At 53.2% G+C, this 5,666-nt stretch overlaps 1 long non-coding RNA gene across 1 annotated transcript in view; it reads left to right on the top strand.

The window, feature by feature from the left end:
* Positions 1–3,730, top strand: part of LOC103600832 — a 6,823-nt gene extending 3,093 nt beyond the window's left edge. Inside the window, exon 2 of the long non-coding RNA XR_551412.1 lies at positions 3,453–3,730. This is a non-coding gene — a long non-coding RNA (uncharacterized LOC103600832). The remainder of the gene's footprint in view (positions 1–3,452) is intronic.
* Positions 3,731–5,666: the final 1,936 nt, after the last annotated feature.

Here is a 5,666-nt window from a genome sequence, read left to right on the forward strand (position 1 = left end):
TTGGGTGCATCCAGTGACTGATAAATGCAGATGTAGGAAAGTCCAGTCCCCTTGCCCTAATTCAGGACAATAATGAAAGACCATCCCTGCTCCGGAGCTTGCCATGGGATCTGCTGAGCCTTCCTTGGACTCCATCACAGCCCGACTTCTCCCTCTGCCCGCTGCTGCTGCCTTCCCATGCCTTCCACGGATGCTGACCCCAGGAGCATTCCCTGATAGACCTCCTGCATGTTAGTCTCTCCAAAGCCCAGCTGCTTCCACGAAGTCTCCTTTCACCTATGTGGGGCCTTGATGGGCACCTCCCACCTCTTCAAATGCCCTAAAACAGCCATTCTTTCATTCATTCAACAGCTCCTTGCTGAAGGCCTACTATGCACCAGACGCTGTTCTAGGTGCTGAGGGCAAAGCAAAATAAGACAGACGAATACTCAGTTCAGTCTGGCAGGGGAGCAGGCAAAAGGCAACCAAAAATATAATGCAGCAACACTGAACTTAGTTATGCTGGTTAGAGTGCAGCCTTGTAACACCAAGGTCAGGAGTTCTGGTTCCTGTACTGGCCAGCAACCCCCAACACCACCAAAACAACAACAAAAAAGAAGTTCTATAAAAATAAATAAAACAATGATGCAGTAAAGAATATCTGATCATGGCTAGGGACAGCTGCTTTAAATCAAACTTCCTCTGGGTCAAGGAAGGTCTCTCTGAGGAAGCAATGTCTGAATAAGAGAGCAGGCACTCGCCAGTCTCTAGGATGAACATTAACCAGCCAACTTCAAAGGCTGTCCGGTGGGAAGGAAGTTGGGCTTCCAGGAAACAAAAGGTAAGTCCGGAAGGAAGCTGAGAGATGGGAGAAGAGGTCAGAGGCAGGACCAGATGATGCAGGGCCTTGAAAGAGAATCCGGAAGAATCCACTTTTATTCTGAGCAAGGTGGGAGCCATCAGACAGCTCCAAGCAGGGCAGTCATGGGACCTTTCCCTGTTTAAAGCGTCACTGACTGCCAGGCAGAGAATGAGTTCATCACATGTACCACCGACCATTTGGCACGTGAGCACTTCTGGAAGCATTTCTGGAAGGGTTCTGTGGCCTGACCATTAGTTTTAACCTGCATTTGTGCAACAGCCTGCTATTCAGGGTCAGAGTCCAGCCCTTGCGCTTGTTTGGATCCCCGTACTGCCTTGCGCTGAGTAGGTGCTCAATCAACATGCACTGATGGGTGGGTGGACACTTCTGTTTCTGCCGTGATCATCTAGAGCTTTGCCTCTCCAAGTGTGGCCCTCAGACCAGCATCAGCACAGCCTGGGAGCACATAGGAAATGCAGAATCCCAGGCCTACTGAATCAGAAACTGCAATTTAGCAAGATCTCCCCATCATTCTCATGCATGATCAAGTTTAAGAAGCACTTCAGGAGGGTAGAATAACTCAAGGACCTCAGAGAAAGCAGTCACAGGCAGCAAAAAGCGGGGTGGGGGTGGCAGGGTGGGAGACATGGGCGGGGTGCGGCAGGGTGTTTAAAGGAGAGACAGTCCTTGAAGCCAGCTGCACGGAGGAGGCTTCTGATTGGGGGTAGGGGAGGACAAGGCTGGGAAAGAGGAGGCAGGAGTGAGCGTGGAGGCCACTGCTTCTCTGAGATGAGGAGTGTTAGAGCCTGTGTTTCGCAAGATAAATCCGGCAGTGTCATTGGAGATGGGTGGGTGGCCAGAGGCTGCAGGCAGATGGGGTGAGAGACATTGAGAGGTGCCCTAGAGCTCAGGGAGGAGAGAAGCAGCTACCCATGGGGCTGAGGGAGGCAGGGACAGGGATGGCTCTGGGCTTTCTAGGCTAGGAGATGGGCCAAGGCACAGGCGGGGGTGGGGGGGGATGGGCTANCACGGCCCTGCACCTTCTTCCAGCTTATCTGAACCTCCCCTCCTGTCCAGGTGAGTCCCCGCAGGACTGAAGGACTTACTCCCCAGTGCTGCTGGCGGCAGACAAGGTGGCCCTCAGATCTCAGATCCGTGTGCAGACTGCTCCAGTTAAATAAAACGCCTTGCCCAAGCTTACAACTCCCCCTTTTTGGGTGCATCCAGTGACTGATAAATGCAGATGTAGGAAAGTCCAGTCCCCTTGCCCTAATTCAGGACAATAATGAAAGACCATCCCTGCTCCGGAGCTTGCCATGGGATCTGCTGAGCCTTCCTTGGACTCCATCACAGCCCGACTTCTCCCTCTGCCCGCTGCTGCTGCCTTCCCATGCCTTCCACGGATGCTGACCCCAGGAGCATTCCCTGATAGACCTCCTGCATGTTAGTCTCTCCAAAGCCCAGCTGCTTCCACGAAGTCTCCTTTCACCTATGTGGGGCCTTGATGGGCACCTCCCACCTCTTCAAATGCCCTAAAACAGCCATTCTTTCATTCATTCAACAGCTCCTTGCTGAAGGCCTACTATGCACCAGACGCTGTTCTAGGTGCTGAGGGCAAAGCAAAATAAGACAGACGAATACTCAGTTCAGTCTGGCAGGGGAGCAGGCAAAAGGCAACCAAAAATATAATGCAGCAACACTGAACTTAGTTATGCTGGTTAGAGTGCAGCCTTGTAACACCAAGGTCAGGAGTTCTGGTTCCTGTACTGGCCAGCAACCCCCAACACCACCAAAACAACAACAAAAAAGAAGTTCTATAAAAATAAATAAAACAATGATGCAGTAAAGAATATCTGATCATGGCTAGGGACAGCTGCTTTAAATCAAACTTCCTCTGGGTCAAGGAAGGTCTCTCTGAGGAAGCAATGTCTGAATAAGAGAGCAGGCACTCGCCAGTCTCTAGGATGAACATTAACCAGCCAACTTCAAAGGCTGTCCGGTGGGAAGGAAGTTGGGCTTCCAGGAAACAAAAGGTAAGTCCGGAAGGAAGCTGAGAGATGGGAGAAGAGGTCAGAGGCAGGACCAGATGATGCAGGGCCTTGAAAGAGAATCCGGAAGAATCCACTTTTATTCTGAGCAAGGTGGGAGCCATCAGACAGCTCGGGGGGCCGTCTGGGGCACAAGAGAAGGATCAGGACCACAGTGAGAAAGGAAACGTTCAGCCACAGAGGGCTTTGTAGGAGCCACAGGCTGCTCAAGACGAAACAGAGAAGAGCTGAGAGGGAGGTGGGGGAGGCAGGAGGAGAGGCTGGAGTACACACAGTGGCTCAGTTGGGGAGTTTCCCTTAAAAGTGGCAATCACCCTGAGTCATTGAGACTGAGAGGTGACTCACCTCTCCCAGAGAGGAGGGAGGACCAGGAATGAAGCTAACACTTATTGGGCTATCCCTTTCATGTATTAACTTATTCAAGCTTCAAAGCCCTATACGGTGGTGCTGGCACGATCACCGTCCCCATATTGCAGATGGAGAAACCGAAGCCCAGTGAGGTAAAGGTTATTCCAGAATCTTCGGCAAGTATATACTGATTTGGCTGTACTTGGTGTTTACAGAACGTTTATTCTGATTGGCCAATTCCTGTCCTACTGGTTATTCAATGTTTTGAACGTTGCCCTGGTTACACAGCTGGATGGAAGAGGCAGAATCCAAACTAGGCCCTGGTGCTGGAACCACGCTCTGAACAACGATCCTCCATCCCTCTAGCGCCGTCACCACCGGAAGCAGGACGCCGCAGGACAAGTACAGGCGGCCCTCCGGGTCCGTGGGTTCCGCGGGTTCCACATCCGTGGATTCAACCAACCGCGGATCAAATAAAAAAAATTTTAAATTGCGTCTGTACTGAACATGTAGACTTTTTTTTCTTCTGATTCCCTAAACAATACAGTATAACAACTATTTACATGGCACTTACATTGTATTAGGCATTATAAGTAGTTCAGAGATGATTTAAAGTGTACAGGAGGCCGTGCTAGGCTATACGCAAACACGACACCATTTTATACCAGGGACTTCAGCATCCCCGGACTTTGGTATCCGCGGGAAGTCCTGGAACCAGTCCTCCATGGATACCCAGGGAGGACAGTAATGTGTGTCAAAGGGCTTTGGAAAGTACAAAGCACAGTATAAACGCCAAGTTGGTTGAATCCTCCGGGGCAGAAGTGGGACAAGCCGGTTGAAGCCAAAGAAGCTGGGCCATAAGAAGGCAGAGGAGACGGTGCAGGGGGAAACTGAGGCAGAAGGGAAGGCCTCCCTGTGTGAAGCCCCACGGTCAGTCCCCTGGGAGGCTGCTAACTGGCAGACGCCATTAGGCGCTAATCCGCTTAGCCTGGGCTGTCTTCAGGGACGGACCAGGCCGTCCTGCAACTGGCCACCAGGCGGCGCTGCTTCTCCAGCCTTCCTTCCACCGGACTCCACCTGCTCACAAGAAAGCAGGACTCGGAAGGTATCCTGGGGAGCAAGTGCCAGGGACTTTGAGAAGTGGCAAAGGGGGAGGGGCTGAATGGAGGTGGGAATTCATCCCTGCCCCACTGCCAGGGAAGGAAGGATGGAAGGGGGACTTATACGCACTTTCAATTCCCAAAACAGTCCTGTGGAGGAGCTGTTGTTCCCATTTTACAGATGAGAAATTTGAGGCCCAAAGATAAGACGGCTAGGGAGAGGCAGCACTGGGTCATTTGATCCCAAGGTCAGTTTGCAAGAGGACCACAAGTAGATACCAGCTCGTTTAACCCCGACATGGGTGTTCCTGACTCTGTTGACCCTACATTCTGAGTCGTGGCCCGAACCACGACCACAACTGTGTTCTCCACTGTCTCCAGCAACAATTCCATCACACAGGCCTCATCATGGCCGCCCCTTCTTGAATTTGACCCATTTTGGAGCCGTGGGCTCCTGCTTCATCGCCCTCTAGCCTCCAGGACCCCCATCTGCCGCCCATCCCAGCAGCCTCCCCATTTGGGCAATGCCTGGGGCCTCCTCTGCTCCCAGAGGCTGGCACTGGGGCCCCCATAACCATGTCCTCCTGCTTTACATCCTTCCCCACTCCAGGCATCCCGTGGGGTCAGGCTTTGGCCCCTGGCATCCCATGGCAGGCAGCACCGCAAATAAACAATGGGATCTTTGAACCAGGAAGAACCTGTGATTGGGACCAAACCTGGAACCAAGGTTTTTTTTTTTCAGCTCCCAACTCTTCTTATGGCCTCTGGGCCCAGTTCTTTCTTCATAAAAAGTCACAACTGGAATAGGCCTCAGGAGTCACTGAGTACAATAACACTTTCCTTTTCTGTAGAAAAAACCCGTCGAGCCACCTCCCTGTCTCCAGCCAGGTTTACAAGACCAGGCTGGGGCGGGCAGCGTCCTGCACGGGAGGGAAACTCTAGCCCTGGGGCGGGACCTGGGCACGTCCGGCCCCTGGAGGCCCAGTTCCCGCACCTGTAGAGCTGGAGGCGGGCCTATTTGTGGCTTCTTCAAAGGCCCCCGCCCCCACCTTCTGAGATTCAGTATCTAGCCCCCGGGGCCCGCCCTAACGAACATCTATTTCGGGTCCCCCCTATGCCACCGTTTCCTTCTCCTTGTCCTGGAAGCCGTGCGCCGGCGCGCGTGTCTGTGCGCACGTGCGTGTAAGTGACCCTGTGCATGCAGAAGCGTGTGCGTGGCGGGACTCGCTTCCGCGCACGCGTCCGCGCCAATGCCGGGGTCTGTGCGCGCCCCCTACACTCAGGCTGCGACCTCGACTGCCGCAGCTGCTTCCGCCAGCCAGGTGGCCG

Source organism: Galeopterus variegatus, unplaced genomic scaffold (genome assembly GCF_000696425.1).
Source record: "Galeopterus variegatus unplaced genomic scaffold, G_variegatus-3.0.2 Scaffold3477, whole genome shotgun sequence".
In the NCBI taxonomy this organism is placed as follows: Eukaryota; Metazoa; Chordata; class Mammalia; order Dermoptera; family Cynocephalidae; genus Galeopterus; species Galeopterus variegatus.